This window comes from Chiloscyllium plagiosum, unplaced genomic scaffold (genome assembly GCF_037043375.1).
Source record: "Chiloscyllium plagiosum isolate Xiang-an unplaced genomic scaffold, Cpla_swu_hap1 HiC_scaffold_15, whole genome shotgun sequence".
Classification (NCBI taxonomy): domain Eukaryota; kingdom Metazoa; phylum Chordata; class Chondrichthyes; order Orectolobiformes; family Hemiscylliidae; genus Chiloscyllium; species Chiloscyllium plagiosum.
In genome coordinates this window covers 38,198,560-38,211,103 of record NW_028270153.1, presented here as the reverse complement: position 1 = coordinate 38,211,103, position 12,544 = coordinate 38,198,560, and positions in this window count along the sequence as shown.

Here is a 12,544-nt window from a genome sequence, read left to right as displayed (position 1 = left end):
TGGGTTGGGATATCTGGTCGGCATTGACGGGTTGGACCGAAGGATCTGTTTCCATGCTGTACATCTCTATGAACTCTATGATTCTATGACCTGGATGTAAGTATGTGATTGTGTACCTGTATTGGTGGTTAAATATAAGATTCCAGATCAATGAGGGAATAACAATTAAGTTATTGTTTTGGTTTAACTCTAACAATAGCAATTACGCAATGAGTTTGATCTACATAAAAAGAATAATAACAATGATCTTAAATGAACCTGCCTATATATATATATATATATATATATACATAGTTTCACAATGTTCTTCGTTACCAGCTAATACTGGTGATGCAGCCAATACAATTTGGAATAGAGTTGTGATAAGGGCAGCACATACCTGTTTCAGTGGCAGATGATTTCCTTATGCAAGTCTAAGCTGTGATGCAGGTTAGACCCCAAAGCAACTTTAATGGGAAAGAGCAGGACTGCTATGTTTGCTGAACTACAGTAAACCGGGTTGTACAGTTCGAAAACCATCTGAACAATTGTTTAGTTAATTGAATTCAGTGGAAAACAGCTTGGCTTGGTTCATAGTTTTGAGAGCATATAGCTGGGAAAGTACAGCATCTGAGGAGCAGGAGAATTGATATTTCGGACATAAGCCCTTCATCACGAATGAGTCTTGTGAAACGGGGTGCTGAGAGATAAGTGGGAGGGAGGTGGGGTTGGAGGGGAAGGTAGCTGACAATGTGATAGGTAGAAGCAGGTGAGATAGGTCAGAGAGGAGGGTGGAGCGGATAGATGGGAAAGGTGATGGATAGGTCATGCGAGCGGTGCCGTGTTGGAGGCTTGGGACTGGGACAATGTGGGGGGAGGGAAATTGGGAAACTGGTGAAATCCACATTGATCCTGTGTGGTTGCAGGGTCCCAAGACGGAATATGAGGCGTTCTTCCTCCAGGCATTGTGTGGTAAGGGTTTGGCGATGGAGCAGACCCAGCACCTGCATGTCCTTGGCGGAGTGGGGGGAGGACTGTCCTCATGACCTGTCCATCACCTTTCCCATCTATCTGCTCCACCCTCCTCCCCGACCTATCGCCTTCTCCCTCACCTTCATCTACCTATCACATTCTCAGCTATATTCCCACCAGTCCCACCCCCTCCCTTTTATCTCTTAGCTCCCCCCCCCCCCAAAGGCCCAAAAGCCTCATTCCTAATGAAGGGCTTACACTCAAAATGTCGATTCTCCTGCTCCTCGGATGCTGCGTGATCTGCTGAGCTTTTCCAGCACCACAGTCTTACCTCTGATCTCCAGCATCTGCAATCCTAACTTTCTCCTTAGTTCATGGTTTTGGCAGTTGGTCAAAAACTGCCTGATCTGATGACCTCTAGATGCTTGTGCAGCTCGGAAAATGTGAGCTGTTCTGGCAACACCTACCAGAAAGTTGAGGAAGGAGGAAGATAGAAGCAGCAAATCCCAGAAGTTCAAATGGAGACCTAGAAAGAATGAGCAAGTATATGGTATCTGAGTCAGCTCGCTTGACTTCCAGGAGCAAAATCTGAATAGACATGAGGCTAGCTATCATTGACCCTTGTGACTTAGAAAGAGCTTGAGGATGTGCAAGGCTGCAGATGTGCTGTGATTGCTAGAGAGGACTGCATGCATCATGACATGACATATGGCAGATATGCAACTTTTGTTTCAGCACATGCATTGATCTTGAAGAGAACAGACTATAGGAAGTCTACTAAGCAATCAAAGACCCTATCCTCAGAATCTCTTAGGTATTCCAATTCATGAAAAGGATACAGGCCAGATTGAATTCCAGAAAAAAAAACAGAAGTAGCTGGTCCTGAAAAATTGTAATGTTAGGGCCCAAATGAATGTTTCCATTGAGTCCTTCATGTTTCACAGTACATTGCAGACTATTTGAGTCTTGTCTCATAATGTTGCAAAAGCGGAAGGCATGGCATGGTTGCTTAAAGCCCAGCTCTCCATGCCCAAAGCCATTCCTGAGGTAGATGCCATTACAGTGTGTACCTCTGCCATCTTCAGCAGATCTTGAGCTTGCATTTGTTCTCCCCCCAGCTACATCTAGATATTTTTAAACAATCTGTTCAGATGTACTATAACACATCTCTGGAACAAGTGGGATTTGAAGCAGCCGTGTTTATTGTTATCCTTTCAATGTCTATTAGCTGCTGCACTTCACACTATGTGGATCCCTCATTTATTATCTCTCTCACCTATTGCACTGATTACAATGCTGATTATTGAGAGTGATGATGAACCTGTCTGTGGTTGGTTTTTCATGCCCTTTTCACCAGTGGAACTGAGCTATGGAGTCAAGTGTTAGCAAATAATGGGCATGTCCAGGTGCATCGGATGGTTGACTGTGCATTGCAACACATTGCCATTTAGCTGCTTGAGAAATGATAAGAGAAATAAACATATACGGTATTTTCCTAATTTGGAAATAATTATTCAAGTCCATCTGTTTCTGTTAGTGATTAGCACTTGTCAATCAAACTGCTGGGCCTTCCCTAGGTTTCCTCTAGTTAGGTCTGTACCACTTCAAATTTGCAGCAACTCGTCAATCACCAGTAATGCTTTTCATTTTCACACTTTTCAAGCATGTAACATGCTGCTTAATCACCAGGATAGCTGAGCAGGCTATGGCTAGTAAGGGGTAGTGAAGGAAACTGAACACAGTTTCTTGAAACACCCACAAATTCTGGTTTTCTCTCTGTAATCCAACTACCCTTCATAGGACGCGTGAAAACAAATAAGTGTTTCAGGAACATACTAGTGAAGTTCAAGATTAGGATATTTGAAAGTGGATTAGTGTGTTTAGTTCTAGCCTAGAAACCCAAAGTGCTTAAAATAGTGTGTGGAGAAATTAGCCACACAGGCGTTCAGAAGGTGATATGACTGCAAAAGATACCACTTTAACCAGATGCTATGGAGTAGAATTTTTTTTTTAGGTTGTGGCACAAAATGTATCTATTTGGCTACCTGCTATTCTCAGTACCTAATATTTCATTCCATGTATCAGGTGCTGTACAGAATGTGCAGCAAATGTGATATTACCATTTTGCACTACCACATAGAATTGCACTCATACTCATGTCGCAATGTGATAAATTAGACCTTACAGCCGTTTTGCACTTAATTATCCACTCGTATTTTTTATAGTTTAAAATGGTCACAATAAGGATGGCTTTACTTAAAGATGTCTTGTCATATCTGCATTGCGAACACCATGACACAAGTGCATGTTAAGGAAGCTAATGGGACACAATATGGAATCTTGCCGAACAAAATCTTGCTGATACACCTCAGACTTGTCACTTTTGAACAACAAGGACTCTTGATGTAATACTGCATTGGGAGGAAAGCAGCAACATAATGGAGTCCCTGGAAGTCACTGAAAAAAGCTCAACGTTGATGTGGAGAATTTGAAAGAGTGAGTGGGAGACAAGGACATAAACAAATTAATTTTTCTGCCATTATTTTCAAAAGTGATGCTTCTTATATTTCAAAATGCCAGGGGGTGAATATATGAAATGAATATTCATTACATATTTTATGAGCATTTGTTTACGCACTACAAATGTGTATAGTAAAGTTACTATAATCTCAGAGGACTGCTCTCTCATTCGTGTGGTTTAACCTGAGGATCACCACACCTGAGAAGAGAAGTTAAAAAGGAGAAACCTTCATGGTAACTTCATTGAATCTGTGCTGTTGGTATCATTCTACATTGCAAACACGTTGTCCAGCCAACTGAACTAACCTCATAATTCCAAGTGTGCAGAATACCAGGATATTGCATAGCACAGGAATGGTGAGATTGATTAAATGAAAATTAGGAGTCAATGTATTTGAATGCTAAGGCTTCCTGAATTCTGAAAGAAGTTGATTAAACACATGGAAATTGACTGCACTTTTCAGAAATGTGAAATATGGCTGATATGTGACTAGTCTGAGTGAGAAAGTATCACCTTTGCAATCAGAAGTAGTCTAAGCTGAGTCAATAAACCCAAATTGTGGATTTCAAAGGTCTGTTGTGAAACTTTACTAATTTTGATGTGTGCATGATTTCAGTCCAAGATCTCCTGTTTTTATTTAGGTAGTAAATAATATATTAAGCAACTTAATGCAGTCCTGATTATAAGCAAGTTAAAGATTTGAGAGGAAAGAATGAGAAGTGGGTAATTAAGACATGGTAAGTAATTGCTTTTCAGAGTATATTAGTACATCAGCATAATGTATTTGATCTTGGGAGCCAGTGATCTCCAGAATATTAGAGAAGTCTTTTAAGGTTATTCTAAAAATAAGATAATTTGGTATTATCAGCACATTCGCTAAAACTGGTCCTTTGTATTAATATTGAAGGACTTAATGATATATTTAGCAGACTCACTGATTGGCAATATATACTTCTGTTAGAATTTTGCCGAGTCTGATTATGTTAAGAGTTAAGTTTTTCCAGCATTGAAAAAATTACTATTTCATGTATTTCATACCGCATTGCAGTTCCTTTCTGTCAGATGCAACTGAAGCACAACAGTATGACTGACTGCAGGAGTAATGTGCCAGTGTGGGAATTGGATTTAAAATGACATTGGAACAATTACCCGTGTCCCTCTGAAAATGAACCACTGACAGGTGAGTTGCTTTTATATTGGTTTTCAGCTGCCAGCTCCCATAATATGGATAGTGAGCAATTGGCATCAAAATGATCAAATTAGATTTTATGAGACCTGTCCCACTGCCACTGCAAATATGCTGTCTCGAAAGCAGCAGCGAGCTTCATTGAAGCCATCATGTTAACATACATACACACTACAACTATCTTTATATTGAAGTCAAACAAAGTGCTTTGTCATGAACTTCTTGAATATTTGTATTATCAAAGTGTCACAATGCAAATATCACACTCTTTTAATAAAGCTAAAAATCACAAAATACCAGGTTATAGCCCATTCGGTTTATTTGGAAGCACTAGCTTTCAGAGCACTGCTCCTTCATCAGGTGGTTCATCACAATCTTAATCACAACCACTTGAAGAAGGAGCAGCGCTCTGAAAGCTAATGCTTCCAAATAAACCTGTTGGACTATAACCTGATGTTGGGTGATTTTTAACTTTGTGCACCCCAGTCCAACACCAGCACCTCCAAATCATTTCAAAAGAGCAGTTTAGACAGCTTTACTCTGTTTCCTTAAGTTTTTATTTGACAAGAATAATACCCACATCAAATTATAGCTAACAATTACTATGAAGCAAAAAGGTTCAAAATGCATGTACTAGCAATTAAAATTTCTGTCTACTGCCTAATACTAGTCAGCCTACTCCACATGCTTCCCTGTCCATGTTTCTCTACTTGTTTTTAATTTCACTCACTATTTTTGCCTAATGAGGAAATTCTCCATGACATTATCACAAGAAGACTCTGAGGTCATAGCATCCTAACAAAACACCCATCCTCCATTCATAAACACTGGTTAACAGTTTTATGCATTCACAGATGAGTTATCTAGATTACTTTTTTTGATCAAATAAACCACGTTTTTTTTTAAATGTCTCCTGACTCTCCCCAAATCTTTGACTTGATACACCTATGTTGATAAGTGAACTCTAAAATACTATAATAAGGTATATAAATGCAAGATAAAATTGATGAGTTTTCTTTTTCTTTGCTGGCTTATATTAGATCAGCAGTGTTTGCTGGAGGGTCTTGTTTTGGTGTACTTGCAGGAATGTACAGCAAGTTGAGTCATTTCTTCTCCAACATTAGCCTCTGGATTGTGTAATCCTCTGAGAAAAGAGTAATGTTGTTTATGTGTAATGCTGTTCTCAATGAAACCTGTTGCATTGCAAAATTGACCAGCACTTCAATGTTTTGTTCCAAGAGACATGAATTTACATATTGGCCTGGCAGCAATTTGGTTTGATTCTTGGTTTGTTCATCGAAATTGGAGTATGTCTCCAAAAAGTGACTCCTTTTCCTACAATGAATATATTGTGGGTGCAACGCTGGATGATATTGTCTTTATGGATCTGGGATTTGGAAGTCACACCTGTAACTGTAGCATCAGCTTACCTGAGATTTCATGTTGATATCACATACTGAATGTTTTTCAAATAAGTTTACTTCTTAAAGTGTTTTAAGGGTAAAGTGTTGGAAAAGATTATAAGGGATAGGATTTATAATCATCTAGAAAGGAATAAGTTGATTAGAGATAGTCAACATGGTTTTGTGAAGGGTTGGTTGTGCCTCACAAACCTTATTGAGTTATTTGAGAAGATGACCAAACAGGTGGATGAAGGTAAAGCTGTTGATGTGGTGTATATGGATTTCAGTAAGGTGTTTGATAAGGTTCCCTATGGTAGGCTGTTGCAAAACATATGGAGGCATGGGGTTGAGGGTGATTTAGAGATTTGAATCAGAGATTGGCTAGCTGAAAGAAGACAGAGGGTGGTGATTGATGGGAAATATTCATCCTGGAGATCAATTACTAGTGATGTACTGCAAAGATCTGTTTCAAGGCCACTGCTGTTTGTCGCTTTTATAAATGACCCGGATGAGGGCATAGAAGGATGGGTTAGTAAATTTACAGATGAGACTATGGTCAGTGGAGCTGTGGATAGTGCCGAAGGATGTTGCAGGTTACAGAATGACATAGGTAAGCTGCAGTGCTGGGCTGAGAGGTGGCAAATGGAGTTTAATGTGGAAAACTGTGAAATGATTCCCTTTGAAAGGAGCAACAGGAATAAAGAGTACTGGGCTAATGGTAAGATTCTTAGTAGTGTAGATGAGCAGAGAGATCTTGGTGTCCATGTACATAGATCCACCAAGGTTGATAGGGTTGTTAAGAAGGCATATAGTGTGTTAGGTTTTATTGGTAGAGGGATTGAGTTTCAGAACCATGAGGTCATGTTGCAGCTGTACAAAACTCTGGTTTGGCCGCACTTGGAGTATTGCATACAGTTCTGGTCACTGCATTACAGGAAGGATGTGGAAGCTTTGGCAGGGTTGAGAGGAGATTTACTAGGATGTTGCCTGGTTATGGAGGGAAGGTCTTATGAGGAAAGGCTGAGGGACCTGAGGCTGTTTTTGTTAGAGAGAAGAAGTTTGAGAGGTGACTTAGTTGAGACATACAAGATAATCAGAGGGTTAAATAGGATGGACAGTGAGAACCTTTTTCCTCAGATAGTGATGGCTAGCACGAGGAGACATAGCTTTAAATTGAGGGGTGATAGATATAGGAAATATGTCAGAGGTAGTTTCTTTACTCAGAATGTAGTAGGGGCATGGAATGCCCTGCCTGCAACAGTAGTAGACTCGCCAACTTTAAGGGCATTTAAATGGTCATTGGATAAACATATGGATGAAAATGAAATAGTGTAAGGTAGATAAACTTCAGATTGGTTTCACAGGGCAGTGCAACATTGAGGGCCAAAGGGCCTGTACTGCACTGTAGTTTTCTTTGTTCTATTTTCTAAATGATTTCATTCCTTTAATAGTCAACACTGTCTGTGGAATGTTGTGTTTGAGTGAAACTTCTGCTGCATATTGTTTCTGGAACAATTCTCTAGACTCTCTGCCCACTGCTACTTGAACTGCTTGTTCTGGAGTTAGTTCCTCATTAGATTGAAGAAGTTCAAGGACTAATTTAGCTAAAAGACTGTGAAGATACATTCACAAATGTGATTGCCGATTTTCATGTTTACATGGTTCAGATTGTTCATGCAGGTCATTAATAAAGCTATCTAGAAACCTAGCTGCAATTGAAGTGTAATCCCAGCAGTGTCTTATTTGTCCTTGAATCGAAAACCGAAAGTGATCAAACATCATGTATTTCTCTTCGATGTGACACATGACCCGAATGGGGAAAAATGTAGGGCTCTGGGTAAAGGATTGGAGAATGGGATTAATTGTCTCACTTTTCAAAACAACTGGCACAGGCACAATAGGCTGAATGGTTCATTCTGTGACATATCATTCTATAATTCAAAGAAAACCAACAATGCATTAGGGACCAAAAACAGAAGTTGTGAGAAAAGCTCAGCAGGTTTGGCAGTATCAGTGAAGAGAAATTAAAATTAACATTTCAGTTCCAGTAATCCTTCGTCAGAATCGGACCTGAAACATTAACTTTTATTTCCCTTTGTAACTGCAGCCAGACCTGCTGAGCTTTTCCAGTAACTTCTGCTTTTGTTTCTGATTTACAGCATCCACAGTTCTTTCCATTTTTTAATTTAGTATATGAGGGATCATTGAAAGCCTATTAATGATTGTTAAAGGTAGCAGTAGTATAAGTTGCCATTAAGAATTATCTGAAACCTAAGAGTGGAATTTGTCCCCTAAATAAATTACTGATTACTCAAAAACAGTACATGGTCAAAGGATGTGACCCAATGAATGATGAGATGAGGCTCCACTGAATACTGTATTTACTGATATTTTTCATAATTATATTGTTATCAAAGAATATCAACCAAGGGTGATAGGACATGGGCATCAAGGACATATTATAAGGCATATAAAATATTTACAACATTCCTTTCAAGTATTAACGGTACTTAAAATTCAAATTCTAAAATTATCTTAATGTCTTAAAGATCAATTTAAAAAACCTTGCTCAAATGTTGCAATAGTCTAAAGTCTGAAATAAGCACACAACTCAAACTTGTTATCTATACAAGTGGTTTATCCACATTTTCTAACAGGTTAGAGATTCAAACCTTTGCTTCAGTTGAGTATTATACCAAATATACAACATCAACATTTGGAGAAATTAGTAGTTTGACTTAATTTAGACAAGACAGCAAATTGGTAATTCATTCACGTAGTATTACACTTCATTTATTGTTAGATAAGATACTCCAATATCATTTGTCACTGATGATCAGAAAAACTTTAGCAGAGGATAACTGTCATTGGAGTAAAGGTTTTAATGTTGTCAGTTTTTCCCAAGAGCACATTGTTGAGGGAAATGAGTTGTTGACATTTCTTTCTTCTTCTAGGTCTCAATTTGTAGTGGTCAGATAACCCTTATCACGGCAACATTGAGCCCTCCCTATCAGTCCTCAATGACACTTCTCATTGCCCGAGCATTCTGGCAGTTTCAGACCCAGCAATACTTTAAGAGAAGTAAGAAGTTGGATCCCTAAACATCGATTCTCCTGCTCCATGGATGCTGCCTGACCTGCTGTGCCTTTCCAGCTCAATGTTTTATCAATCCTGACTTCCAGCATCTGCAGTCCTTATTATCTCAAAGAAAAAATTTGAAATTGTTGAGGTTGACCATGAAAAGAGATAGGAAAAAGTAGGACTGCAGATGCTGGAGATCAGAGCTGAAAATGTGTTGCTGGAAAAGTGCAGCAGGTCAGGCAGCATCCAAGGAGCAGGAGAATCAACGTTTCGGGCATGAGCCCTGCCTGAAGAAGGGCTCATGCCCAGAACGTTGATTCTCCTGCTTCTTGGATGCTGCCTGACCTGCTGTGCTTTTCCAGCAACACATTTTCAGCTCATGAAAAGAGATAACAGGGTGTTGGAAAGTACAAACTGTAACCAATATGAGTAGTACATTACCAGGTTAGCCGATGGGTCTAAGGAGACTCTGCTCTTGCTCCATGCACTCAAGGTGTACATCAGTCTGTCTAGGACTTTAGAATTATTTGTGTAACAGGAAATCAATTTGGTCTTTTACTCCACAGCACTGTGACTTCTCTTGAAGGCTCCTGCTAGCTGTATCCAACTGGCCAACGTTGAGCCTTGCTAAAGTGTCACTTGTCACATGTAGCTGAGTCCCCATTTTCAATAACTCTGGATTGTCCTCATCACTGTGAGAGGAAGTGGTCAGGTACCCCTGCAGGGTGACAATTTCAGTGATGAAGATGTTTACTTCCAACAAAGAGCACCCGTAGGTGATCTTAAACTATCATGGACAATGACCAACTGGAAGAGACATCTCTAACCTCATTTCAAATATGGATGTTGGCAAGTTGAAGGAGTCCTCGGGAAGCAGTTTATCTGAGCTCTTAGCAAATGGGAGAGGCGATGGCCTAGTGGTATTATCACTGGACCGTTAATCCAGAGACCCAGGTAATGTTGTGAAGACCTTTTTCAAATCCCACCTTGGCAGATGGTGGAATTAAGAGTCTAATGGTGACCATGAAACCATTGTCGATTGTTGGAAAAACCCAACTGGTTCACTAATGCCCTTTAGTGAGGGAATTTCCATCCTTACTTGATGTGGCTAAAATGTGACTCCAGACCCACAATAATGAGGTGGACTCTTAACTGCCCTCTGGGCATTCAGGGATGAATAATAAATTCTGGGTTAGACATTGATGTCCAAATCCTGGAATGAATGAAAAAATAATAGGACAACTTTCAGTAAACATGGTGATAATATTGGGACTAACCATGACAGTCCAATAAAAATTCCTTACACCAGATCCAATGCCATCGCTGGGAGGACATCTGGAACTACTTTGCAGTGAGGTGTCATCCAAAAAATATCACACTCCTCATGAGAAAGTAAAATGAAAAATTGAGGATCAGTGTCAATTTTCAGATGCTCAATGCAAAGACTCCGAAGAAAACTTATCTTCTACTTCCAGCTGAAGAGGCATTAGAAGTTCTTAAATGAGCAAAGTTTTTTGGATTATAACCAGCTATCCTTCACTATTCAAGACATCAAAAAGATGAGCATTCCTAACCAGCACCAGGTGACCTTATAAATAGATGAGAATGCAATTTGGGCTCTGTTATGCCCCTGTCACTTTCATGCATGTGATGGATAAAGATTTTGGTGACCTGAATTCCAGTCTCTCCTGTATATTCTTATCTGTTATCTTTGGCTGGATATTTGAAGGGGCCTTTGAAAGACTAAATGCAGCCTTTGTAAAAACAATGACTGCAGATGCTGGAAACTAGATTCTGGATTAGTGGTGCTGGAAGAGCACAGCAGTTCAGGCAGCATCCGAGGAGCAGTAAAATCGACGTTTCGGGCAAAAGCCCTTCATCAGGAACCTGATGAAAGGCTTTTGCCCAAAATGTCGATTTTACTGGTCCTCGGGTGCTGCCTAAATGCAGCTTTTGCCTACTTTTGTAGTTCAGCTTGAAAGTCAAACCACAGGAATACCAACTTTTCTGGAAACAAAAATGTGGTGCCTTATTTGTGTCATTGGAAGGCATGACTCCTGCCAATGAGAAAATCTGAGCAGTAGTGGAGTGAAGAACTGGGTGGGTTCTGTCACAGACGGAAGGGGTATGGGGTGAGTTTAAATTATGATTGCTTTTCCCCGATTAAACCCAAGACGTCACAGTAATTTTTGCTTAGCTACTTTTCCTTTTTAATCCCATCCTAACTGAAGTAGACCAAAGGCTAATCCTCAAACTCTGGTTTTCAGATTCCAATCTTTGAAATAAACCACAGCAAAAACATTTAAGATAATCAAAAGTAGGCTTTATTAACAAAACGCTCAAAGCATAGTGGAATCATTTGCTATTCCATACACACACAGACAAGCGCTCGGGAAATTAAAAAAGATAAGACAGGAGAGGGGATAACTTGCAATTTACAATCTTTAATAAATCCAAAGGTATAAAAAAAATCAGTTCATGGAATTACAACTTCCTGGAGATTAGTGTCCAATAAGTTTTCTTTAGTGAGCTGGGCTCAATAATTTTCCTTTGTGCAGGTTATATTTGGGCTTCTTTCTGGCCAATAACATAAGACAGAGATGGAAGTTTGAGACAATCTGCCAACTCAGCCTCCAGTCCTGCATTCGGTCTGTATGTCAAAGACTTACTGACGTAGAACCAGCATTGTGTAAATAAGCAATTCAACTAGTTCTGAATTCAATTATTTGCTAACGACAGGCACCTCTGGTTGCTGATTTCAGTGGTCGAACTGGAAGACTGTGAAGTTAAACATGGATCATTATCTGCCCCATTAGAATATCCATTATGAGTGATGGGTGGCACAGTGGCTCAGTGGTTAGCACTACTGCCTCACAGCACCAGGAACCTGGGTTTGATTCCAGCCTCTGGCAACTGTGTTTGTGCATGTTTTGCCCATGTCTGCGTGGGTCCCCTCTGGGTGCTCTGGTTTCCTCCCACAATCCAAAGATGTGAAGGTTAGGTGAATTGGCCAAGCTAAATTGTCTGTAGTGTTCAGTGACGTGTAGGTTAGGTGCATTAGCGAGGGAAAAATGTCGAGTAATGGGTCTGTATAGGTTACTCTTTGGAGGGTCAGTGTGGACTTGTTGGGCTGAAGGACCTGTTTCCACATTGAAGGGATTCTATGAACTGCAAAGGCCTTAGTGCTCATGTTAGTAAAATGTGCCTTGATGTTTTCTTGTTCCAGAGCTGACTGGAAGCAAATAGCTTTTCTCTAGTCCCCCTTATGTTAAGATTAGTTTAAATGCCTATATAAGACAGGGTTTCAGAAGAATCTGGAAATATAATCATGATCAGCTTTGTCCAATTTATGAGTCCAGCTCAGTTGACTGTTGTTAAGAGAAACATATGTTAAAGATACAA